The following is a 27,591-nucleotide window of genomic DNA, read 5'->3' on the forward strand; positions in this document are numbered from 1 at the left end:
ATGACAACTTAAAGGCAAGCAAATTATAAACGAAGCAATGTGGCATTCTGCCACAATTCTATTTATCTACTGAATTTCAGGATTACTTCGAAAGCCTCACAAAATGAAACAAGGGGTCTAAGAGGGGAGAGAAAGAGATGTCAAGGGAGTAGGAGAGGGTGAGAAAAGGCACTTCATGCGAGTGTGTGAAAGCGGTAGATTGGGTCGACATGGACAGAAAATAATTCGGGAGAGCATCAAAGAAAAAGAAGAGATACCCCGATAAAGAAAGGGATGAAACAGAGAAGATAGGATGGTAGGTCAAAGGGGGAAGAGAGATGGTGACTGAGAGAGCAGAATAGAAAATGAGAAAGGGGAACGACAGGCTGGAAATTAAGAAACGCGGTGGCGACGGAGAAGAGTGTTAGAAAGCGAGGGAGCAAACATGTAAGAAGGAACGAAGGAATGGAACATGTAAGGGTGACATGAACCAGGGAAGAATGAAGAGAGGATGTTTGGAAACAAGAGCAGGGAATACCTTTTGTAGGCAGAAATTCTTAAAATCACACGTTCAACCCTATCAACAGACGCCATTCAGATCTTTCTTGTGGCGATTACATATGATTACAGCACACAAATTATAGTTTTGGCCTGCAGGTGGCGATAGGCGACCACGTCCAGAAATTGATTACATATGATTACAGCACACAAATTATAGTTTTGGCCTGCAGGTGGCGATAGGCGACCACGTCCAGAAATTAGTTTGGTGATGGTAACTTGTCTCCGTAACATCCCCCTTTTGAATGTGCCAAAAAGTGTGATAAGGGCCCCACACAAAGTTTTCGGCATTTAAAAAACATATTGTGTGGCAAGAATGGCAAAATTATGGGACAAGAAAATACAAATTATGGAGCATGTTGCCACATATACAATGACAATTTTCTTTTATTATTTGAACACCAAAGCAATCGGCAAATAAAACCAGCATTGCTTAAAAGCGGATGCCCATTACTCTCAGCGAGTGTGCTCAGACAGAGTGACAGGCGCCGAAAGGACGGAAGCAATGACGGGCAGATGTGCGAGCGAGGAGTCTCGCGTGCGCTAAAAGGAAATAAAAACAAGCATTGGCCGAGCAGCCATGAAAGTGAAAGTGATCGCGGGCTGTAACGGTGCCCGCGAGCGATGCACCTAATGAGCCATGGCGAGACAGGAAAGCCAGATGGCGCCTGTGCCTGTAACCGCACGCTCTAGGCCACACAAAAAGCTGTGGTCTGCTTTTTGAAGCCCACTTACTAAAAGTCTCGCCAGAGCAGCGCATGCGCTGGCTCAGGCGAGACCTAAAAAGCGCCATGAAAATCTGTTCACTGAGCTAGTTCGCGGTCTTACGTCAGCACCTGTGGTAACGGGTTCAATGCTGTGCCACATCATATACTATGTGCTTGAGTTTCCTCATCCTTCTTCCACCAGTATTTCCGCGCGTCAGGGCTGCTGGCCACAAAAACACAGAGGACAAATTATGTACACAATTATCTCCGAAATACAACATAGACGTATATTTTAAAAAGCGCCATGAAAAGCTGTGCACTGACCGTGGCCTCTCCTGCGCCATTTTGAAGTGCTTTGTCAGGGGCGCCTCTCTCTCTCCCTCTGCTCCACCGCCCCCAGGGTGTCCACGGCTCTGCCTCGTAAACATGATCCCTTCACTGTGCCAACCCAGCGCGAGGTAGGTGGGCATGCTGTTCCTAGATTGCACCAGTATTAACCCTTTGCTGCACAGGGACCTTGTTAGAAGGGATGATGGTATTACACCAATGAGCGTAACACCCGCTATTATTTCACACCGGTCTCGAATACAGGCGCGAACCCTCAGAGGTATCTCGTGGTCTTACGTCTGTGCCTGTGGTGACGGGTTCAATGCTGTGCCACATCATATACTATGTGCTTGAGTTCCCTCATCCTTCTACCACCAGTATTTCCGCGCGTCAGGGCTGCTGGCCACAAAAACACAGAAGGTAAATCATGTACACAATTATCTCCGAAATACAACATAGACGTATATTTTTAAAAGCACCATGAAAAGCTGTGCACTGAGCTAATTCGCGGTCTTACGTCAGCGCCTTTGGTGACGGGTTCAAGTGGTGTGCCACATCATATACTATGTGCTTGAGTTCCCTCATCCTTCTATCACCAGTATTTCCGCGCGTCAGGGCTGCTGGCCACAAAAACACAGAGGACAAATCATGTACACAATTATCTCCGAAATACAACATAAACGTATATTTTAAGAAGCAGGGTCTTATGTAGGAGCCCGACTTGTGGGCATTTGTGTAGGGGGGGACGTTAAAGAAAGCCTGAGAATCAGCGAGGGATGGCGAAAAGCTATACCAAAAAAAGAGTGCTTAGCGGCTAATTAGGAGACACTGTCTCCCGCCGACAGTAAAAGATGCAATCCTGGTGGGCGGGGCCAAAAGGAGACAGGGTGGTACTCAGGAGGGACTAAAAACCCTCCTGGACAATCCAAACACCCGGTTTTGCATAATTGGTGATGCAAAATGACGCGTACCAATGCAAAACACAGGCGGAGCAGAAAGCGAGCTTCTGGAATCGTACCGATTCCAAGAAGCCCTCATATGACGAGTGCAGCGCATGCGCTGCTTTCATCAGGCCGAGACCTAAAAACAAAGGAGATTCTTCACCCAAGGATACAATTACAGAGACTGGTCAAAGAGGATACCTGAAAAACAATTGTCCTTGAAGACTGAAATAGTCCCCTTTATCGTTGACCACCAGGAGTCCGATAAACGAGAGTTCATGTTGCCTAGCAGGGCTTCTGTTGTCATTGTTTAGTATGAGCACATCCATGCATTTGGTGAGGACTGCTACATATGTATACTGAACAGGATAGACCTTAAAGTAGATCCCAGGGGACAAGATGGGGGAGTTCTAAAGGATATACAGAAAAGAGAGAATGGCAATCGCTTGAGAGAAGTTGTGAAAAAAATAAGATACCCAGGCTAGGTGCCTCTCAAACCAACCAAGGCAAACAGAAACAGTATGATAGGGTGAAAGACAGTGTTGAAGACCTTGGACAGATCAGGCAGAAAAGGTTCTAAGATACACTCTTGTTGAGAATTGAAAGAACATTGTTGAAGTCTGTCACCAACACTTGGTGAGAACATTGGAATCTGGCTTGTACTGTATCATGAAGACTGTGCTGCTCTTGAAAAAGAGAAAGCTCTCTGTTAATTGAGTTTTCCATTGTTTAGTTGCAATGGACAGTAAAGACCTAGGACGTAAGTTCATTTAAAGAACAGGGGTGGCATTTGATATTTTTCAAGAGAGGTTAAACATTGCCTTACTTCCACAGTGAAGGAAATGACAAGGTGACTGACGATTCTCTTCAGACGCAAGTCAGAACTGGAACAATTACTTACAGATCAATTTTGATGCCATTTCTTAGGATCCCAAAGCAGTCAGATGTTAGTTGGCAGTAACTAGAACAATTATTGTTATTTTCCACTGATTTCTTGGGGCCACAATACTATTGAACTCAAAAGTGACTGACCTAGTACTCCCTTTTAGCACTTGCCTCTCTCAGAGTAGTGGGGGCAAGCAGTTAATGCTTGCTCTATGAGGTGGTTCGGGGTTAGTAGTTTAGAAACCTGGCATGCCCAAATTACTCTCAGTGTAAATCTTCTACACATTTAAACACGCGTATACACCAAAACCCAGAAGTGCTTAGCACATTCTGGGTCAGCGAACTAACCCAAGCACATTTGTAGCTACTCCCCACTAGATTTTAGTTTAATATATTTCCAGTGTTATCCTATTGGGACTATTTGGTTGCTCTTGAGTCTTTTTGGAAGTGATTTGCTCTACACTTTACTGTAGAGGCCAGAGGATGGCTAAAGTGCCATTTCACCCCAGGTGTACCTAGGTCATCAGTGGGGTAAAATACATGCATGTTAGAACTAAGTAGCAGTCGTAGAGCTTTTATGGTGCGGGTAGCAGTGGGTCAGAGGGCACCGACAAAAGGCTCCAGGAAGTCCAGGGGCTAGTGGAATACCACATTAGCTTTGACTAAAGGTTGTGACTCAGTGGTTTTAAACCACAAAGTCTCCAGGGCAGTTTTAGGTGGGAAGATAATTCCAAAAATTCTGAAAGTAGGGAGGTGGTCTCCAGCTGATGGCACAGGACTCTAGGCCAGAGCCTGAAATCCGGATTTCTCAAGTATCCCAGGGGAAAGCTGGAGTGGTAAGTGCAGGCATCTCATGGTGCAGGGAGGGTCTAAGATGATAAAAACGTGTTCGTCAAGATGATGATGATGTTGGTTTCGCAGCTGCTGGCTGGGGCAACATTGTGGATCCTGGGGGATCTCTGTTTTTCATGATGTCCTAAATGGAGGTACTTCCAGTTGTTCGGATACTTGTCTGACACCAGTTGAACACATTATTTTCTCCTGGATGGTGTACTCTAGCTCTACCAGGAGTCAATCAATCAATCAATGAATTTGTAAAGCGCGCTACTCACCCGTAGGGTCTCAAGGCGCTGGGGGGAGGGGGATCCGCTACTGCTCGAAGAGCCAGGTCTTGAGCTGTTTCCTGAAGAAGAGATGGTTCTGGGTCAGTCGTAGGTGGGTGGGGAGGGAGTTCCATGTCTTGGCCGCCAGGTAGGAGAAGGATCTTCCTCCGGCGGTGGTCTTGCGGATGCGCGGGACGGTGGCGAGGGCGAGGCTGGCGGAGCGGAGGTGGCAGGTGGGTGTGTAGAATGTGAGGCGGTTGTTGAGGTATGTGGGTCCCATGTCGTGGAGAGCCTTGTGTGCGTGGGTGAGGAGTCTGAACGTGATCCTCTTGCTGATGGGGAGCCAGTGCAGGTCTCTCAGCTGGGGAGAGATGTGGCTGAAGCGGGGGGTGTCCAGGATAAGTCGTACAGAGGTGTTCTGTATGCGCTGGAGTCTTTTCTGTAGTTTGGCTGTGGTTCCAGCGTAGAGGGTGTTTCCGTAGTCCAGTCGGCTGGTGACGAGGACCTGGGTGACCGTCTTCCTGGTGTCGGTGGGGATCCACCGGAAGATCTTTCGGAGCATGCGCAGGGTGTTGAAGCAGGATAACGAGACGGCGTTGACTTGCTTGGTCATCGTGAGGGAGGAGTCCAGGATGAAGCCCAGGTTGCGAGCATGGTCCGTTGGCTTTGGAGCGGAGCCCAGGGCAGGGGGCCACCAGGAGTCGTCCCAGGCGGAGGGGGATGTTCCCAGGATGAGGACTTCCGTCTTATCTGAGTTCAGTTTCAGCCGGCTGAGCTTCATCTATTCCGCGACGTCTTTCATTCCTTCCTGGAGGTTGGCTCTGGCTGTGGCGGGGTCGTTGGTGAGGGAGAGGATCAGCTGGGTGTCGTCGGCGTAGGAGATGATGTTGAGGTTGTGTTGGCGTGCGATGGCTGCGAGGGGGCTCATGTAGACGTTGAAGAGGGTGGGGCTGAGCGAGGATCCTTGCGGGACGCCGCAGATGACTTCGGTGGCCACGGACCGGAACGGGGGAAGGCGGACTCTCTGGGTTCTGCCGGCGAGGAATGAGATGATCCATTCCAAGGCCTTTCCTTGGATTCCGATGTTGCTGAGGCGCTGTATCAGGGTGCGGTGGCATAGGGTGTCGAAGGCTGCCGAGAGGTTCAGGAGGATGAGGGCAGCTGTTTCCCCGTTGTCGAGCAGGGACCTAATGTCGTCGGTGGGTGCGATGAGGGTGGTCTCGGTGCTGTGGTTTGCTCGGAAGCCGGACTGCGAGGGGTCGAGGGATCCGTTGGTCTAGAGGAAGGCGGAGAGTTGTTTGTTGACGATCTTCTCGATGACTTTGGCCGGAAAGGGGAGGAGCGAGATGGGGCGGAAGTTCTTGAGGTCCGTGGGGTCTGCGGTGGGTTTCTTCAGGAGGGCGCTGAGCTCGGCGTGTTTCCAGCTGTCTGGGAAGGTGGCGGATGCGAAGGAGCTGTTGATAATGTTCCGGAGTTGGGGTGCGATGATGGAGTCGGCTTTGTTGAAGATGTGGTGTGGGCAGGGGTCGGTTGGGGAGCCGGAGTGGATGGTGTTCATCGTGTGGATGGTATCTTCGGTGCTGACCGTTGTCCAGGTGCGGAGGGTGGTGGTGGGGGGGCGCCGGATCGGTGGTAGGGTGCGCGGTCTGTGCGCCGAAACTTGTGTATGTCGGCAATCTTGCGGTGAAAGAACGAGGCGAGTGAGTCGCAGAGGTCCTGCGAGGGTGTGATGTCGTTGTTGCAGGCGCTGGGGCTGGAGAGCTCTTTGACGATGCTGAAGAGTTCCTTGCTTTTGTGGGATTTGTTGTCCAGTCGTTCTTTGAATGTGGTCCTTTTGGTGGTGCGGATCAGTTGGTGGTGTTTGCGGGTGGCGTTCTTGAGGGCTGTCATGTTTTCTGTAGTCTGGTCGTGGCGCCAGGCTTTCTCGAGGGTACGGCAGGTTTTCTTGGAGTTTTTGAGGTCGTTGGTGAACCAGGAGGCTTTCTTGCTGTCGTGTCTGCTGGGGGGGTTCTTCAGTGGTGCGAGGTCATCGGCGCAGTTGGTGAGCCACTGTGTGAGGTTGCGGGCTGCTTCGTTGGGGTCCGTCGTGTTGGTGGGGGGGTTCTGGCTGAGGGAGGTGGTGAGCTGGTCGGCGGTGATCTTGCTCCAGCTTCTGCGTGGAACCTGTTGAGGGTGGTTGTGGGTCGTGGTTCTCCTGAAGTTGACGTGGACGCAGCTGTGGTCTGTCCAGTGCAGTCCGGTAGAGTGGCTGAAGGAGATGTGCTTGCTGGAGGAGAGAGAAGATGGGGTCAAGCGTGTGGCCGGCGATGTGGGTGGGGGTGTTCACCAGTTGCTTGAGTCCGAGGTTTGCGAGGTTGTCCAGCAGGGTGGCGGTGTTGCTGTCATTGTTGTTCTCCAGGTGGAAGTTGAGGTCTCCTAGGAGGATGTAGTTTGAGGAGGTAAGGGCGTGCGGGCTGACGAAGTCTGCGATGGCTTCGCTGAATTGTGTGCGTGGTCCCGGGGGTCTGTAGACGAGGGTGCCTCTGAGGGTGGTCTTGGGGTCGGTGTGTATCTGGAAGTGAAGGTGTTCGGCGGCGGTGAGGGTGTCGTCGGAGTTGGTCCTGATTCGGATGGTGTTTCTGTGGACGATGGCGATGCCTCCTCCGGCTTGGTTGACGCGGTCCTTCCGGGCGATCATGTAGCCATCTGGGATGGCTATGGCGATGTCGGGAGCTGAGGAGGCGTTCATCCATGTTTCTGTGAGGAAGGCGACGTCTGGTGATGTTGTGTCGAGAAGGTTCCAGAGTTCGACGGCGTGCCTGTGGATGGAGCGGGTGTTGAGCAAGATGCACTTGAGGTGGTCGTTGCTGGAGCCTGACTTGGTGGGTGCGGTGCAGGATCGGGTGCAGGTGAAGTTGCAGGCGTGGCAGGTGAATGCTCAGTGGGTGCGTTTCAGGTTGGCTTGGTAGCAGGCTGGCTGTCTGCCGGTGTTGAGTGCGTTGAGGGTGGCGGCGTCGTATCTCTGTCGGATTGGCTGGCTCCGACGGGGTCCAGGGGTTCTGGCGCTGGGCGCGGTCCAGGCGTGGACGGGCATAGACGGGCTTGCCTTTGGCGCACCCGCTGCGCGTACGCGCGGTCCCCGCCATATATGGCGAAGTGGGAGGGAAGAGCAGCTGGGAAGAGAAGGAGGTGGGGCCGCAGGAGAGCAGCGGCGGGGAGCGTAAGGGGGGGTGGAAAGAGCGGGAAGACGGAGCGGGAGAGCGAGGGCAAGCCTGGAGAGCAGGGGCCTTAAGGAGAGGCGGCAGCAAGAGAGGCCAAGAAGGCAGCAGCAGCAGAATCTGGGCACACGGGGGCCGTGCGGAGTGGAGTGGAGTGACCGGGTCAAGGAGTCAGCTCATTTTTTCCATCTTTCCACAGGTCCAGCAACAAGGTCATTTTGTTGCGGGCATCCTAGATTTAGGCCCAGTTTGCAAGGATATTAGCTTTACCAGTAGTTTCACTTCTGACTCTTCTGCGTTTTCTCTACTGCATCTGGGACCAGGTCCTCCCCATTTGCTAGGTTTAAACATTGAACAATCTACTGATCAAGTGGGGCGTTATTTATCTTTCAATTATGACCAGGTTTGGCCATTTGGGTAGGCTGGACCTTTTGAATTTTGAGGGACCTTTTCAATCCTGGCATGATTGTCTCTTGATTTCCCCTCCTCCGCCACCTCCAACACCAACCTCTGGTGATCTGTTCAGGCTGGTTTATGAAGAGAGGCCAGCTCCACAGATATGCAGCTCCCAAACAAGAAAGTTTGAAGTGTAGGTTTCACTCTGCTGGGAGAAATGTAGTTGCATTGAAGGATCTGATGGGCTACCTCCTCACAGCCTGGGGAGCTGGAGCATGAACCTTTTGTATGAGGCCAAGGGCATTGGAGGCACTAAAGAGGTTGGTGATTTCAGACAGTTTTATCACTAATTTACCCACTCAGCGAAGTTTCCAAAAAGAGAAAATGACAGATCGGAAGCTCATGACGTCCAGCAGATCTGTCAAGAGTGGTCACATTTTATCCTGGTTATGAGATACTGGCAGTAATGGCAGCTTAGTTTCAAGTCAGCTGGCAGAGCTGGTGTTTTACCAATAACCCTTTGGCGGGAATTGCCTACTGACTCCCACTGTAAAGATCTGTTCCTCACTTATAAATGGGGTCCTACGCATATGTTTGTGCAGTTTAACAAGCTAAGGCTGCATATCCATCACACAGGGTTATCTTACTGGTAGCATGCAAGTGCAATTTTGGCGAGTGCCAAGAAATGTAAAAGGTTTGACTGCCAAGGCTTGCCCTCAATAGGAGGATTAATACTGGTCTCTGCAGCCAATACTTTGTTCACAAATTTGACTCATCACCAATGAGGGCCTGGGTATCTGCACCAGCATGTAAATGGAAGAGCCTGGAGTTGAACGCCTGCAGGGTTGCCTCTTTCCCTCAAGACAAAACTCACGTCCTAGGAAGTCTGTGGCACCATCTTCCTTCTGGACCTGTGGAAAACCTGCATCTGTAGCTGTGTGCTGCACCTGCCTGGAGAAGTGACCTGATTGACTGATTACAGTCAAGACCTGAGTGGTGGCCAACTCTACTTCTGTCACAAACGACTCTCCAGGAGCCATCAACATCTTCATTGTTGTGGGGCATGGTCTGCGGTGCAACGTGGTCAACGCCATTGTTAACACTCCCATGCATCCACTGCAAATCTGTAATTATCTTGCCTGTTCTCATGGTTGAACATTAGAAGATGTTAACCAAATTGAGTCCCTCTGGCTAACAAAACTGAGCTGGAGGCGTCTGAGGAAAGCGCTGAAGGGAGAAATCCGATGAAGGTATATCAGTGGGCTAGAGGTGTGTAGCACTGACAAGTGGCGTCGGAGGAGAGGCCGCGCCACTGCTGGGCTGACTGGACTACGGCCGAGTAGATGACTGTGAACACTGGCTAGGGAACTGGTGGTGCTTGGTGGGAGGGGGCACCGTAACGACCTTCATTGGGAGAACCTCAAAGACAGAGATCTGATTCTCTCTCTGTGGGCTACTGCTGGCTGCACACTGGAGAGAGGCCATCTCTCACCACACCACCCACCCTCCTAGTGGAACGGGAATCTAAGACTGTCCTCCTCCATGATGGGTTTAGGAGCAACGTTGGCAGCCCGGGAATGTGCGGTGGTGGGTGGGCTACCTGTGGCCAGGCGATTGAGGGCATCATTTTATGCAATCATCTGAATTGAAGAGGACAGGTGCAAGGCGAGACCCAGAGCAGACCTTCTGACCGTCTGCCACTGCACCCGTAGGCACTGCAGAATACAGTGGAAATAAATCCTTGACCATCCTACCACTGTAGCAAGGAACTGTCCCCAACACAGAAGCTGTTTGTGAAAGAGCGTGAATGAGGATGTAGCTATTCGGGAACCAGGTGAGAGAGAAACCAGCCCACTAACTAAAGACTGTGAACATGTGTGGTGAGGGGCCTGCTTCAGCCTCTCAGACTACTTAACTGCAGGCTTTTGGCAAACTGGTTGAGCAGCTTGATTGCATTGTTGCTTGTGGAAAACTGGGCTGGCGAGTTGGTGCATCGCATTGAGGTTGAATTAAAACTAGCCTGTGTAACACCTGACAGGCTGCGGAGAGCTACCTGACTATGGCATCACTGGGCATCTCCTTGTCGTCAAGCGAGCTTTGACCTGCTCATGGCCAAAGACAAAGTGAGCGAGTTAATGAATACATGAATGAAATAACCCTTCTACCACACATCAGTTGCCCCAACGGAGTGTCTCTACGCTTGCAGTAAGGTAGGTCATCGATAGCTCCCAGTCATCCCTATTTAAACAGAAAATTGTTTTCGTTCTTTTTTAGGTAGCAGCCTACCAGACTGCACAGCTGTGTGGTACGCGAAAGACATCTTGGGGAGTTTCAGAAAGTTGACCTGGGAATGCATTCTGCTCCTTGCTTTCCATTGGCTTTGTGGTTTGTAACTCGCATTTTCTTTCTTGCCATTTGCTGGCTTAGGCTTTCCAGGTTCACTTTGTCCCTCCCATGTCTTATTTCCAGGTATCCTTCCGAGAGCTCCCTTTCTGTAAACAGGCCTGTAAATCTTGGTCTTATCTCGCCACTTGCTGTACAATCAAAGACAGACGTCAAATGTCAAGCTGTGTCTTCCAGAGAGGCCTTGTTTACTTTGGCTTCGGCTGACTTCAGTCTCCGCATGGAGCCCACTGGTGCCCCTCCTATGCTCCATTTACAAGGCGGTAACATAACCCTTAAATAGCACGTCAGAGAACATGCTGATGAAGATTTTTCAGGTCTTGCCTGGCGTTAGCAGCACGCATGCGCTGTTCTAGCCATGCGAGTTCCTTTTGCTATCTATTCTTCCAAAGCTTTACATGCATGCGTACGGATGGACAAAGATGGCTGCTTTCGCCATTCATCCAAAGCTAAACATGCATGCGTACGTACAGAGAGTGGACAGTCCGACGCCATCTTGTGCCAATAGCTTTCTATTGTCATGGCAACCAAGCGGCTGCTTCGCGTATGCAGCTTGCCGGAGTTACCTACAAACGCACGGCGTGGAACTTGTGCTAGCCTCACACGCTCTCCTGAGACACAGCTCCTCACATGCAGCACCTCCTTCAGGCTGCCCCCCCCTACCCCCCCCCCTCCCCCTTCGCTGCCTCTGCCAGCGCACAGAGCGACTCGCAGCCCTTCCGACTCGCGGCCTCCTCACCTTCTCGCTGTGTGTAATGATTTATTTTTTTGCAATGCCGCATGCATGCTTGCACTTTAACAATGGCGGCCGTGTGACTTTTCTTTGTTGTGTGCGTCTCGCCCAACTCTATTTTTGAAACACTGTATGTTTTTTTTAACGGCACAACGGTAATGGCGCCCGCGTGTCTTCTTCTTAAAATGCGAGGTTACCAATGGTGCCCGAGCGTCTTTTAAAAATTCGCAGCTCGCCCGACTTGCACCATCATTAAACTTAATTTACCCCCCAAAACAAAGATATATATATAATTTTTTTTTTATTTAATTATGTTTGCGGAGCAGCATGCTTTTAGAATAGCATCTGCGCACCTTACTTTTATTTGCGTAAGCAAGGGGGTGCGACTGGTCCCTCACCACAGCTGGAGGAGGAGTCCTTAAGACACACACTAGGACCTCGCTCTCCTCAAGGGCAGCCCATGCTTGCCTCGCAGTCTCAGTCCATGCCGATACCACAACAACAATGGGGTGCGAGGCACAGGATGGAACACACATGCACGTGGCTCTGAGCAAACCCTTCCCCTCAAACGCTATTCACCTGTTGGAGGCGCGTGGGGACAATGGAGTGCTTTCTAAAGGGACGCTAATCACACCGTAAATATATTTTCTTTATCGATGTATAGATTATATCACTTTTTGTCCACCCTCAAATATCACCACGTTAAAAAGCATATTCAATGACTGCTTTATTTGGGGTGGGCTGGAGTCAAGGAGTTGACGGGTGTGAACCCGTGGTGGGGTGGGCTGGAGTCAAGGAGTTGATGGGTATGAGCCCGTGGTTCAAAAGTGTACCAGTGAAGTGTGTGGGTGAATTGAATCTCTTCCATTTGAGCTGTAGACTCTTCGCAAACCAGCAGATATTTATGCCCTGGGCACCAGTCCACCAGAAGATCCTAACCAAGGTCACATGTAAGATGTCCATAAAGTTATATGATGCCCATATTGGTAGAGACGACTGCTCTGTTGTGCAATTATGTGGTGTTCGAGTGGCAATTCCAGGGCTTCCTGTTCTCACCCACCAATCTTACTCAAATACTTGCCTCTAGTCCCTCGTTCGGGTAGTGTCCAGATTTACTGAGTTAGGTGGTAGTATAGCGCTTACAGCTGCATTACAGCTTACGGCTAAAAGATTCTCTCGAATTGTTTATTTTAAAAATAAAATAATAATGGTGGGTTTGAAAGAGTTTGGGGCATGTCCTTTGAGTGAGCCGTACAATTAGTGCAATTTCGTATGCCGCTTTACTCGTGTTTTGAATATTTTTGATTTTATACTGGTTGAAAAGGGGACAGGGGTTGGTCGATAAGAGGAAATGTCTGTTTGTGAATTGATAAATAATGTTCTCGAACAACACGTTGAGTGGCGGGGAGACTCACAGCGATACACAGCCATGCAGGTGATTTCCGTCCGCAACTGTAACAGTCCATGAGCTGTACTTTGGCCGCGCCCTTCACTTGGTTGCGCATGTAGTACCTCGAATCTTCTGAAGCAAGGCTGTAACGCTTTTTAAATTGAAGGGCACCAATGTCTTGAGCATGCCTTATATGAGGGGCGGTGTGTAATTGTTGCAGAGAACTAGATAAGGGTCATAGGGTGGGTGTTTCTAGAGCGGTTAAAAGAGTCTACTGAAACATCAGCAGAGTTCATGCAATGCCCCTCTATACCCGCCTTCCTTGTGTGAAGCACCCATCGAGTTCTCATTATGCACCTCTGTCCTAACCTGCAGTATTCACTGATTTCCCAGTCCTGAGGCACTCGCAGATATACTTAGATATTTGTAGTACTCAGACAGTCCACTTTCTTCACTGTGCACATATATACCAGTAAGGAGACTTCTCAAAGCTCTCTCAGCAATAGTTCTCGCCTTTGATTAAGTTAAAGCCATTTGCTTTGCTATACAATACCATTAGCAAAGTAAATGGCTTTAACTTAATCAAAGGCGAGACCTATTACATTTTCAATGCTTATTTTTTTAGACACGGAGAGATAAGTGACTTACCCAGAATGTTGCAGCATCCCTGATAGTTAAAAGATTTTTTGCCTGCTTGGGTTTTAATCTACAAATTACACATACATGTACTTCTGTAACCAGAACTCTCCCCATCATTACTCATTTAAGACCACCCACACACGCACGCCCCCCAGTCTCTTGTCCGTAGCCTTTGCACCCGCACTTCCCAGGGAGCACTTTCTATTCATGCAGCAGGTGCAGTGGCACCAGGACACAGAGGATTCAGGACATATTGAACACGGACTATCGTTTTATTTTATATTTTAAATAGGAGCCTGTTCACCCCACTGCGCACGTCCACACATTGTGTACTTGCCTCCGTTGTTAACTAAAAGTATGCTGCCAGTGCTTTAGTGACCTCTCCACTACCAGTTCCCCCAACCCCCCTTCGTCCCCTGTCGCTGACACTGCACTTACTAGACTAGCTTCCATTTGTGCAGCAGGTGCAGTATACAGTGCCCTACCTACACAAACCCATTCAGCTGGGATTATCACTTTATTTCTACATAGCGCTCTCCTACCCCTCCACCCCCCCCCCCCCATTTCCAGCGTCGTAGCTTCTGTTAGTGAAGCTGGGCTCCGGGACAGTAGTCTCTCTACCGTGTTCTTTTAATCATGAAACGCACTCGTTGTTCTCTACACCCACCCCATGCCCCTCTTCCACTTTAAAGCTCCACAGCCCCCTTCATGTCCTTTTACCCCTTTTTCTGCCACTGCTTATACTTACATTGTCTCATCACTCAGAGGCTGCCTGTGTTCCTGAAGTTTACCTGGAGCTTTTGTGGAAATCTGCTCTGTACCAATTACACTCCATCCTGCATGCCTTCCCAGCCTATTCTAAAATACAAACTATGCTTGTTTAAGCCTTGTCCTTTACTTACAAACCGACCTAAGCGAGGTATGTTCTTGTCTCCCCCTAAACAACACCTCCAAGTCTTCCTTGCTTGTCCCTGCCCTACACAACTTTATGATGTGCAGCAAGGGAAGTGCCTCACTACCCCAAAAATGAAACCAACACAGATGAATGCTTTGTTTCACTTCTGTCTCAGAAGCACGGCTGCCCATTTCCTGACTTGCACTACCGCGAATGACACGCTGGCACGTTTTTATTCACTATGAAGTAACTGCTAGTAGTCTCACCTGAAAACTATGAGGACGTATCCTTCTGAAACCGCAGTGACAAACCCCATTACTGATCTTCCATGACGCCTCTCTCGTCCCTGCCCTTTGCATCTGCACTTTCACTTGAGCACTTTCCATTCATGCAGCAGCTGCAGTGGCACCAGGACATGGTGGCTTCAGGGAGCAATTGACAACACGTTATGCTTCATTTTGGGTTTTAAAAGTACCCAAGGAGCCTATTACTTCCTCGCACTGGGGCCATCACACACGGTCTACCGCACGGCTCCTTTCCACACATTTTGTACTTGGCTCCGCTGTTAACTACTAAGTGTCCTCTTTCATGCCTGTGCTATAATAACACAACAAGCAGCTGTCACCCTTCTTTGCTGCACCCCTTTCCCCGACACACCTCTCCTTCCTCTCCCGTCCATAGCTAGCACAGCTACACTTCCTGGCCCATAGCTTCCCTTTGTGCATTAAGTGCAGTGGCACCATGCACGAGCTCAAATCTATTAACCACACTCTGCTGCTTCAATTTATCCATCTACACATTCTCTCCCGTCCCTAGAGTTTGCTTCCCATTTCCAAGGGTGTAGCCTCCATTAGTGCAGCAGTGCCACAACACCTTTCTCTCTCACATGTGCTTTTCATCTCACTCCACACTGTTTTTAGGTCTCGACCTTGCTATTGCGTAAGCGATCGCAAAGCGAGACTATAGAAAGCGGGTTTGAAAAGTGCTCCCAAAAAGCGGATTGCATGGCTAGCACGCGCACAATCATGCGCATCGTGCCGCCATGCAATCTGCCTTTTGGGAGCACTTCAAAGGGTCCTTTCCCCCTCCTGGAATGCGCTCCCCCGCCCCCAAGCGCACGCGCGCCACGCTCCTCCGGGCTTGTCTTGTTTCGGCAAGAGATTGCCAATGATCTGACATCAGTTAATACTTACCACACTGTGATGCAAGGCAGTCATTATAAGACGTGATTGGCAATTGTATCGTAGTGAGAAATACTTCCTCTAGTAAAACTTTACATTATAAAACTACATTATTCAGGATACTTCGAAGACTCATTCATGCTGATATGCGGCAAAGCAGGCTCCAATAATAAACAAGATATTCCCTTGTGGCCGACCCAACGTGCTTCTGTGCCTTCAACGCCTTCAATAAACGCGTTTCTTCAATAGGTTGGCAGTTGTGAAAATAGGCGGCTCTGAGATGTCGGCTGCAGTTCAACAATAGCGACGTTTTCCTCCGGTTATCAAACTGTGAACGGAAGGCAGCAGCGCCGCGCACCAAGGATACAAACACACCCCGCTCAGAGCGCGAGAGCCACGTCACTGCTGACAAGAGCAGGCAATGTCCATGTGAGGTACTCGGAGCTTGACAGCACAGGACCATTTAAAGCATGGATTAACATGTAGGGATAAAAATGACAGAGTTAATTTCGACTTAATTACGAACTGGAGCCCCTCACTTTCTATGCCTTTTCCTAAGCTCTTTTATATGTCACAAATGGGAGCGCTTGGGAAAATGTCAAAATCCTGGTAGAAAAAGCGCTATATTAAGAAAACAGCACTGCCTAAAGTCCGCAGACTTAAATATAGCACTAGGCCATGTAGGAAACATGCAAGGCCAAGAAGACGTGGTTCCGTAAACATGTGTAATAGTTCAGTTACAGGCCTCACTTCAGTTTAGCTCTTCACAGGCAGGGAGGGAACTGCCGCCTCTGTGAATTCCAGGTAAACGCAACCATATGCATTCGCTCCTCAAATACTGTATCTCAAATGAAGGGGCTCAGCGCATTTCCACAGCCCCTTCAAGTTCTGAATTTATAAACTAACAGTTGGATGGGCGTGCTCGCCACTCTGAACGACCCCCAACCCCCGTTCTTTGAGCTCCTACCCGTACACGGCAAGGAATCACCCAAAACAGCTGAAATACCCCTGAGAAAACACGCGCTGCTCCACACATTCCAGGCCCTGCGAGGCAGCTACGCTGACCTGGGGGCTTTGCTTACCTCCTGCAGAGCCACACCCCCCACTTGTGGGACCGGCCGCACAGCACACCCAAATGTTTTTCTTTTGCAGTTATCGATTTATTTATTTTTAATTTGGAGTGGGCCATGCTCGCTTTACAATGCCGTACACTTATTTTACATCCTGCCCCACACAGCACTCGGGACGCCGGCTTCAACAATGGCGGGCGCTTTTAGTGTTTTATTGCAGCGCACCACGCGCGCTCTTACTTTAAAAATGGCGACTCGTCGTATTCAACTTCTTTTTCCCTTCCTCCGATCCGACAGCAAGCGCTGCTGCTTCTTCTCAACTTCCCGCCAAGACACCCTCGAACCCTCAGGTGAGCGCTCATACGTCACCACCCATCCCAAGACGTAACTGCTATTTGCTCCTAAACCCCCCCCCCCCCCCAAAAAAAAACAAGCATGTGGCACCTATTATGTGAAATGCGGAACACTCCTTTATCGTCCCTCTACTATGCTGTGGAACTAGTCCTAAACACATGTGCCCTCCTCACTGCCGGCCATTGACCGCGAGGGTCTCTGACGTCCTTCCCAGCCTGAGGGTGTTTTGCTGGCAGTGTCCCTTTCGCACCAGGCCCTACGCCTTAGTTACATAAATCCCTATGGCAAATGTGGTTACCGTCCTCTTCCCAGCACTGCCCCGCCCACTCCAAACAACAGGATCCTTGTCCATCCCTCCTTCGCTTCCGAGGGCTGTCTCTGCAAGAGAACTTTTCACTGGGATGGGCTTGTCTACCAGGGTGACTTTTAGCTTGTCACGATTTTTCGTCCAGAAACAAATTATATGCTTTTAGTATCATGCAGGGGCATAGTCATTAATAGCGCAACAGGTTCAGTGGCACCGGGGCCTTAGCGGTTCACAGAAATCAAGTTATGGAAATATGGTGGTATGTTACTCGTAATCCCCACTCGTCCCAATTATTACTTATGGGGTTATCCCACCTATCTGAGACAGGAACCAACCGGATATGGTAAAAATAAAATCCCACCCACACAGCTGGGTGTCATAAAAAGCTTACTTTCACTGCATCCTCGTACCATAACAATCCTAAATGAAGACCATGAATGTTAAGGGAGGGAGAGTGGGCTGTAATGACTCAGATGAGACTCAGAGCGATGAATATTGCTGGTAATTAATCAGGCCATTACCTTACCATCACATGTCCTTGTCCCAGTCATTACTTCAGAAACATACCAAAGTAACAATAAGCATAATCAATGATAACAAGTATAGATATATATATTTTTTATTTTGGAGTTTTATATCGCATGAATTTGACCCGGAGGTAGCAGAGCGCTTTACATGAGTACTAGATGCGTTGCAGACGATTACATTCATTTGGTTAGGCACCGGGAGATTAAGTGATTTGCCCAGATTCACAGGATAAGCGTCCCTGCCGAGACTTCATCTCGGTTCCCCGGCTTCAAGGTTGACCGCTCTCACTTCCCCTCTCTTCTATATCTCTGTTCCAGATCCACCACTGGCCGCTTATTTTATATTTATCCAGCGCCACTTTAGGTTGCATATTGTCTTTCTCTGCCTAAAAAAAGCCTGCTAGATCTGGGAAAGATTCAACAAAAGCCCAGGCTCTTTGTTATCTCAGTAATGTGATAATTACTCCGTTAATTAGGAGCAAGGAAAGACCTCTTTCTGTGTCACCAGGCAAATGGCTGCGCCAGGATCTTCCGCAACGGGAGGAGGGAATCAGGCATTCCAATGCCAGGCTGCTTTGATCTGACTGACAAGAAGTGAGATGAAGGGGGAGATGTTTCCCTTTGAAAACCTCTCCCTAGCCATATTGCTTGTTGTGGAAAACATGAAACGAGGCAACAAAATACAGCAAGCAATTCTAGGAGGCATTACATGTCATATACATGGATGGTACAAGCATTTGCAATGCAATAGTTCTCGCTTTTGCTAAATTTTAAGATATTGCCATTGTTCAGGACAATGACTTTTTAATCTATTTTATAAAACAAACACATAAAGTCATGCCATTATCATTTACAATGCCAATAGCTAGTATTGCATTATTAATAGCAATGCCAACTGCTCACACTTTCCTAATGCGAGACCTATTGCATTGCAAATGCTTGTTTTTGTATTTCACCTGTGTTACTGGAAAACAACCACAACTCACAACTGTTGTCCTTCTGGAAGGCCACCCCCTCTCCATCTTCCTATTCCACTTAAAACATTCACAAACTCCCTTCACGTTTTTTTTGCCCATTAGCTGCCACCACTTTCAATTACATTTTAACAACATTCACATGCTGCTTATGCTCCTTGTTGAATTCTGTTCTACACCAATTACACTCCATCGTTCGTGCCCTTCCAGTCCATTCAAGAATGCAAGCTTTGCTCTTTCACACAGTGTCCTCTTCGTACAAAACCAACTACGGAGATTTTTTGTTCATTCCCGTCCCTACCCCACACTATTACATGTACTGGGCTGTAAGTTCATCATCATGTGCAGCAGGTACAGTACCACCGTATCCCAAAATAAAATACTTGACAAACCAACATTAGCAAAGCCAATAGCTCAGCGCTCACATTATAGGGCTGAGACCTGTTGGCTTTGCCAGTGCTTGTTTCTGAAGAGGTGGATCTGAGCGAGATCGGTACGCTATTTCAAAGTGTCATGCCAAGGAACGTAAAGGAACACCTACCCTTTCCTTACCGACATATCTTATGAACTTTCAACAGGTGAAGGTTTGAGGAACAGTTTGTTTCTCAGGAAGATTATGATTCAGTCTGCCCTTCTGATACTCTGAACCCCTGTTGTAGCGTGCTCTATGTGTGAACAAAGGACTTGAAAACATTGCACTTTTGACCTGGTAAGCAGTGCAAATGTCCAAGCTGGGGAGCAATTAATTTCCTTCTAGGGTTATCACAAATTACACTTCTGTATTCAGAGCAACCTGTAAACGTTGGACCAGGGTAGCCGCAAATACAAGATACAGGGCATTGGCATAGTCCAGCCTTGATGTATTTAGTGTGTGAACAACAGATTTCTGAGCATGATCTGGAACAATTTTTAGAATTTTATTCAACAGGTGCTCCTGCATGAAGCAGATAGTAGGGAGAGCCAGGGTGAAAGGATAGATCTTTGTCAAATTTAAATCCCAAACTCCTAGCAGTAGAAGTTGGACAAGGAGGTACTCCTAATTCCCCAGGCCACTAATTGTTGGACCAGGCAGAGGAGAGACCACCGAAGAAAATAATTTCTGATTTTTCTGAATTGAGCTTTAAACAGCTCTTTTTCAACCACTCAGCCCGACTTTGATCTCATCGGCTGTGTGTCATCCTCGTAGGATATATCGCATTAAAGTCTTAGGATTCAATGAATTATGCAAGAGGGGCCATATATATGTTAAATTACATTGGACTCGGAAAGGAGCCCTGCAGGATACCATATCTCTGAGACTTGGTTGTGGAAGTAAACAGGGATAGTCAATACCATCTGATATCTGCCCATCAGAAAAGAACCCACACCATGTCGATCCTCTAATTCCCATGCTCCTGAGTTATTCCAAGAGAATAGGATGGGACGCTGTGTCGAAAGCTGCGGACAGATCTAAGCGTACTAGTACAGCAGCGTTCCCTAGATCTAATTAATCTTGATTAATTCTGATACTCCTAACAATGCTGACTCTGTACTTTAGCCAGGAGAGACGCCTGCCTGGGAGCTGTGGAGAAGATTATGTTCTACCAGATACTGAGAAAAATTATTATAATTTATTCCAACATTTTAGTGAGTGCTAGGAGCAGCAAAATTTGCCCGACATTTCTAAGATTGGTGGAATCAGTAGATGCTTTTTAGGTCTCGGCTGCGAAAGGCTGCGCTTGCGCAGTCTCGCTCCGAGATTTAATGAGTTGGAGTGACTTTGAGAAGAGGGGCTTGCACCCGCCCCTCTTCTCTCCTGTTCTCCATTGGCTGGCCTCTTAAATGCTGGCCAGCCACTGGAGAAGAGGTCCAGTCACTCCGTTGAAGCCCCGTCCTTTTCGGATCGGGGGGCGTGTTTTTTGCGAGAAGTCTCAGGGAGGAGACAACAGCAAAACACGCCCCCAAATCCGAAAAGGACGTGGCGTTTCTCCGAGGCATTTTCTGCTGTGCCTCGGAGAAAGGCGGTGGTGTCCCGGCGTTGCTCCCTCACCTGATCTCATTGTTTTTTTTACAAGGACGTTCTCTGTTTATTTACGTCTCGGCTACCGAAGGCTGCGCTTGTTTTCACTGTGACCTGGAGGGAGGATAGAATTGTGCTGAACTCGAAGGCGCACAACGGAGGGCTCCGAGGGGCTGGTGACATATGCACGGCTCGGAGACACAACGTGATTTTTCACAGCACGAGACACATTGTTGTTGGGCTGGGGGCTGTGATAAAATGTCGTCAGGGAGGGTTGCGTTTCACCGGCTGGGCAGCGGCAGCGCAGTCAGGCGGGGTGAAAGGTAACCTGAGCGCCGCAGGTCTCGGCTACCGAAGGCTGCGCTTGTTTTCGCTGTGACCTGGAGGGAGGATCGAATTGTGCTGAACTCGAAGGCGCACAACGGAGGTCTCCGAGGGGCAGGTTTTTTTTGCTCCTGTCCTGCTGCAGCAAATCTATTACTAAGCCCATTTCCTCCTAAAAAAATAACTTTATTCTGACTTTTTACGATCAAGCTAATTTTTCGCTGTGACTCGTACAGCGCTCGGTTTGCGGGACAACTCGGCTGCGAGGTGCTTGCTGGCGGGTGTGGGGCAGACGGACCCTTCATGATTCCAGCGCCCTGAAGCCTGCACAGCCGAGATACGAGAGCTTTGAAGTGAGCCCGGCTGCCTGGGTTGTAGGTGTGGAGTGTTAAGAATGACTCCGATGGGTTCTCTCTAATATTGTTTCCTATTGCACCCCCCCCCCCCCCAAATCCAACGGAGTGAAGACCACAGAGCAGCGGCGGGGCTCATCACCGTCAGTGCTTGAACGAGTCACCAAGACTGAAGAGTCACGAGTTATAGAACTCTTTAGAGCTCTTTTCACCATATTTGTTTCAAATCAGCAACATTGTGAAACTTTGAAACCCGCTTCTTCGTCTTTTGTTTTTTTAGTCAGTTCAGTTTGAAAAACATGAGACCACGAAAATGGAGGCAGTGAATGTTTGCAGGAGCTGTGGGGATTAACCCCACCCAACGCAACCCACAACTGTGCAGCCCTGAACCCCGCTCTACCGCGTCTGCTGCAGTGACTCAACTTTTCAATAACGCTGCCAAGAATTTCTTATTTCCTCACAGAATCAAGACGACATTTACACACACTATCGAGAATGTTGTGTGTGGGGTAGTAAATTATGGAGCAGTGTCCAGGGACGACCCGAGCCTGCAGTGTAGAAGCTCTTGGTATCCAGGTTCGGAAGTCATTCTTAGAAACATCTCTGACCCCCACGTGCTCCCTGGATAGGAAGTCTTTTTAACTGCAAAGACAGAAATCCTAACACTACACTCCACTCCGTCATTAGATCAACTTGGAACCACGCCACTTGTGCACTGTTGTGTATGTTAGGATGGCCGAGCGGTCTAATGCGCTGCGTTCAGGTCGCAGCCTCCTCTGGAGGCGTGGGTTCGAATCCCACTTCTGACATCTACGTTTGTCTCAGATGCATGACATACTTCCGTAAGTTGGCGCTAAATTCTATTTTCCGTTCCATCTACTGATAGCCAGCAGGTGGCTCTTGAAACAATAAATCCCAGAATCATCTTCAGACCGCCTACATAGCGGGACTGAGATCAAGCCTAGCTATCTATAGTGCTGCAGGTTCAGTGGCACCAGGGTGCACTCCGCAGCGGGCGGCGCACAGACAGTTTGGAATACCTTCCCTAGTGATGAGGGTGTGTAACTGTCGCTTGTCTGGCGTCCTCGTACTGCAGGTTGGGCTTGTTTGGGGGTTCTTTCGGCAGGAGGTGGGTCTAGTTGCTATAGGCATGCGCTGTTCCTCCCATCACACCCCTTGCGCTGTGTCTGGCTGCAGTGATTCCAGGATTTCTGCCGTCTGGAGCTCATCAGCGAGGGGAAAACGAACACAGGAGGATTTGACGTTGGCCAGGATTGTTTTTTGGGAAGTTTTGAGAAAGTTCCGGGTCCCGGAATCTTGCGCCTGGACGGACCACGGAAGGTAAAATGCGGCCGACTAGGATTTGGGGGTGAGTACCGGGATCCGCCGCTGGTGTCATTTAACCAAAAAGACTCGGATTACGGGATGTTTTAAGGGCTGAACCGGGGAGTCCCTCTACCCTTTAAACGTATTTTAGAAATCTCTGTTTAGTAAATGACAGCCCTTTACATTGTTCCTCCGCTGGCTAAGAGGGTTGGAAGAACTTCAAACAAACAAATCTGAGCATTTGGCGTTGTATGGTCTGTAAAGCTTGCGTGATCTGTCTTCACCAAAAATGTATCACGATCTGCAACAAAATAATCACGTAACCCCCTCCCCCCACACTCTGGGATTTTTGTATTCGAACTGTGCTTTTTTGTTAATTGCGTACCACCTTCATCATAGGGAGTCGCAAGGTTTTCTTTGGTTGTACTATTTGTGGCCATATTTTTGCAGTCGGTGTTGGTAGCTCTATTTTGAATGCTGTGTTAGTTATTGACTGTCTGTCGCCCATAATACCGAAACAGTGTTTCCATCACCCCCTAATGTCTGTGTGTGTGTGGCTGTGTGTGTATGTGGCTCTGTGTATTTATGTGTGGCTCTGTGTGTGTGGCTTTGTGTGTGTGTGGCTCTGTGTGTGTGGCTCTGTGTGTGTGGCTCTGTGTGTGTGTGGGTGGCTGTGTGTGTGGGGGAGGCTCTATGTGTGTGTGTGTATGTGTGTGCCTCTGTGTGTGTGGCTTTTTTTGTAGGTGGCTCTATGCGTGGGTGGCTGTCTGTCTGTCTGTGGGTAACTCTGTGTGTGTGTAGGTTGCTCTGTGTGGGTGGCTCTATTTGTGTATGGGTTGCTCTATGTGAATAGCTCTGTGTAGGTGGCTCTGTGGGTGGCTTTGTGTGTTTGGCTCTGTGTGTGGGTGCAAATGCAATAGGTCTCGCATTTGAGAGATTAAGCTATTGACATTGTAAATAACAATGCCGTTTCTTTAAATGTTTTAAAAACAAAAACATAAATAAAAATAATGTCATGAGCAATGCCAATAGCTCTAACTTTAACAATGCCGAGACCATTGCATTGTAAATGCTTGTTTAACAAAGGAATAAGCTGTGCATGTTTCCAGCTCTCTGGTACTGTCGATATTCTGATTGATTAGTTAAATAGCTTATTCAAGATTACATTGGCTAGTGGCAGAGCTTTAATAAGAACCTGTAGTAGGCAGAGGTACAAAGGAGAACCAGAGCTACCGCTGGCAAAAGCTTGTGCTGATTCTGCCAGTAAACTTTGCCCAAGTTCCAGCAGTAAGAGGTCGTTTATAGCCTTGTGTCCGATACCAGATCGTCTATCTTAATCGCAGAGGATTCAAATTCAGAGTAGATTTTGTTAGTCTTATTCTGGAAGAAAGATTCTCCCAGTTACTCCTACATGCGCCTGGCAATCAAAAAGATTAATGTTAAACGTTTCTCATGTGGCATATTTGGTGACAGACATTTGTAAGGCACAGAAGTCTTTTTTTTTTTTTTTTTGAAAACTTTCTTTATTGGCATTTATAGATAGTATAACACACGGGCACAGGCGATATCGGCATTATCACATAGGTTTACATTTCAAGTGCACCCGTGCACAGTCCATACAATCGTGCAGCCTTCTGGCCCTTCAAGCCATTCGTCGCTGTCCTGAGTGGGGCTGCAGATGTGTGCCCGGGCCAGCCTCTGGGTGCACCCTACTGGAGCGCGCCATAATCGCCTTGCCGCAGGGGTGCCATGCAGTAGGACTACCCCCCCTGTGAGGGGCGTCGCAGGGGCTATGGAAGTGCAGCCATTAAGTAACCATGAGTTAACTGGGGGTGGAGAAACCGGGGAAAGGGAGGGTGCACTGTGTCGCCTTTCGGGAGTACTGGGAGCTGCGCGCTCATACGCTGGACCATCGTGTGGGAAAGGACCGGGGTAGTCGCGCACGCGGAGGTGAGGAGGGGGGCAGGGGGGGCGGGAGCATCCAAAATGGCCTATGAGGGCTCTGGTCGTGGGGCCCGGGGGGACAACCTCTGCGAGACCCCAGGAGCCCGGCCTGCCTGCGCACTACCCGGGATAGACTCCGGCGTTGCGGGTGCCCCCAGAGGGTCTATCAGTCTCGGGTGCGCCGCGGCCTCCGTCTCCTGCGTGAATGTGTGCATTAACATGGCCCAGGGCATTGAGATCGGGTGTTTGCGCATCCCACGGGCTTCCTCCGTTCTGAGTGTGGTTTCCTCCGCTCTGCCCCACTTCCTGACAGCCCCCACCCATGCCGCTAGAGGGGGCCCTCCCGGCGCCTTCCAATGCATGGCAATGCATCGTTTAGCGAGGATCAAGATGAGGAAGGCAAACCTTCTCTCCACTTTCTGCTGCTTATGCCGGTCATGAATTCCCAGCGCGCACGCCTCCCATGTGTCCATGTCCCGGAATCCTGTGACCGTTTTTAGGGTAGCGTGAATCGTGTGCCAGTAACTGTAGAGTGTCGGACAGTCCCAGAACATGTGCCTGAACGAAGCAGCAGGCTCCAGGCATCTAGGGCATCCAAATACCCCGTCGGGGAAATATTTCTGCAACTTTTCTGGGGTTAGATACGCCCTATGCAGGATATGTAGCTGGATGTTCTTAAACCGGTAGTTACGGGACACTTTCTTGGTATACTCCAAAGCCCTTGTCCACTCCCTATCGTGCAGAGGCCGTTGAAAGTCATCTTCCCAGTGTTCTCTAAGGGTCGCCAACGTAGGGCTCCGCAGGGCCCTCACCGCTTTATATATCCACGTGACTAGATGGCGACCGGGCCCCATCTGCAGCATCGCATGGATGACCGGGTGTGTAGGGGGCTCCACTTCAATCCCTCCCCACTGCCTCCGGCAATCTAATAGAAGCTGCCTATGTCGCAGGAATTGGCCCCCAGGGAGCTCGAAGTCCTCGACCAGTGCCTCGAAGGGCTGCAGGCCCTCCCCAGAGAACAACATCCCCACCTCTGTGATCGTGTAATCCGTCCACACTCGCATCATTTGCTCCGTGTAGTACGCCCGACCCCTAGGTAGCCCCACCAGCGGTAACAGCGGGGAGTACAGGGGAATACCCCGGCTGAGTCGATGAACACGCGCCAAGCAGGCACGCGCCGTCATGACTTGGAGGGGCCGGGATGCCGGCGGCGCTGCACCCGGCAGCAACATACGGTGGACCGCTGGGGTCGGGATCCGCCCCGTCTCCGTGCACAACTCCTCTTGTGCCCTGCCTGCCGTCCAACGCGACACCCATTGTAGTTGGGCAGCGAGGAAATACGCCTCGAATGAGGGAGCCGCCAACCCGCCCTGATCAAGGGGTAGCTGTAGTTTTGCCAGGGCTATCCGCCGGCGGCCGTTTCCCCAGATAAGGGTCCCGAGCAGGGTATCCAATTCCCGGAACAGGGATCTCGGGGGTACCACTGGGAGATTGGAGAAGAGATAGAGCAGGCGCGGCACCAAAATCATCTTCGCAACGGCTATCTTTCCCGGAACAGCCAAGTGGAGATCCTTCCAGAAATGGACTAAGGATCGAATACTACCCATCAGCGTGCAGTAATTCCCCTCATAGATATCTTGCGGCGTATGATATAGTTTAACGCCTAGATATCGAACCGCCTGGGGGCTCCACGAGACTGCTATGCCTCCGATTCGTATCGGACCCTGGGGCACGGTGGGTGTCAAGGGATAAACAGTGGACTTGGCCCAATTCACCCTAAGGCCCGTCGCCTCTGCGAAATCGTGCAGGATGCTTGATATTGGGGTCAGGTCGGTCGTGATGTCCCGGACGTATATGAGTACGTCGTCGGCATACAGTGATACTGCGTGGGTATAATTGCCGATCGGGATGCCCCACTCTTCGCTCGCCCCCCGCAGCATGGCCGCCAGCGGCTCCATTGCTAACGCGAATAGGAGGGGGGAGAGGGGGCACCCCTGTCGAGTACCGCGCCGGATCGGGAAGGAGTCCGAGATGAGAGGGCCTATACGCACTCTGGAACTGGGCGAGGTGTAGCTGAGCCGTGTGTAGGCCAGCAGTTGGGGTCCGACGCCCACTCGGAGCAAGACCTGAAACAGGTAAGCCCAAGAGAGCGTGTCGAACGCTTTTTCGAGGTCCAGCACCAGACACGCTGCCCGGGGGAACCGCTCCCGCACCTGGTCCTGCACGTGGAACAGCCGTCGGATGTTTGAAGATGTGTGCCTGCCAGGCACAAATCCATTCTGATCGGGGTGGACAAGCCGCGGGAGGATCGTGGCATACCTGTCCGCCAGGGCCTTCCCGTAGATTTTATAATCCGCCGACAATAGGGTTATGGGTCGGTAAGAGCCTAGCTGCTGCGGGTCTCTATCTGGTTTGAGGAGGGATACTATGACGGACTCGCGCATGGAGTGTGGCAGGACTCCCACGTCCAGAGCCGCTTGGAACTGCAATTCCAGCTGGGACACCAGCTGGGACGCAAACGTCTGATAAAATTCCAGGGAGAAGCCATCCAGACCCGGGGCCTTGTGGGTGGCTAGCGCCTTCATGGCGCCCCGAATCTCTGCCGCTTTGAGAGGGCGGTCGAGGTCCAGCCGCGTATCCCTGTCTATGCGGGGAAGCTGAATACGATCCAGGAAGGCCGCCGGGGCGGCATCCGACCCCGAGGGGCGGGGGCTAGCGTACAGGCGCATGTAGTGCTCCTGGAAGGCCTTGAGTATCTGCCCCTGCGAATACACCAGGGTGCCCTGGACGTCCGGGATGGCCGTGATGGTCGGGAGGCATGAATCCCGCTTTATGAGCCACGCCAGCAGAGCGCCCGCCCGCTCACCCTCCGTATGGGCCCTAACCGCGTACGCCGCGAAGTTAAACCGACGCATGCTTGCCAGCGCTGTGGCGTATGCGGTCTCAGCATTAGCCAACACAGCCGGCGCGGCCCTCGCAGAGTCCGTCTCCTTGGTGAGTGCGGCCAGCGCCCCCTCCGTCCGCTGTATGTCCCCCTCCAGAACCCGCCGGACCCCTGCAATATGACGAATACAATTGC

At 50.2% G+C, this 27,591-nt stretch overlaps 1 protein-coding gene across 2 annotated transcripts in view; it reads left to right on the top strand.

The window, feature by feature from the left end:
* Positions 1-27,591, top strand: part of TXN2 (thioredoxin 2) — a 102,504-nt gene that overhangs the window by 34,197 nt on the left and 40,716 nt on the right. Inside the window, exon 2 of one of the 2 annotated variants that reach the window (XM_085601112.1) lies at positions 10,368-10,478. The exons of the other annotated variant lie outside the window; for it this stretch is intronic. The gene's annotated coding sequence lies outside the window, so the exon portion shown is untranslated. The remainder of the gene's footprint in view (positions 1-10,367; positions 10,479-27,591) is intronic. 2 annotated transcript variants of the gene reach the window in all.

The sequence above is a fragment of the Triturus cristatus genome, chromosome 4_2, assembly GCF_964204655.1.
Source record: "Triturus cristatus chromosome 4_2, aTriCri1.1, whole genome shotgun sequence".
Lineage (NCBI taxonomy): Eukaryota > Metazoa > Chordata > Amphibia > Caudata > Salamandridae > Triturus > Triturus cristatus.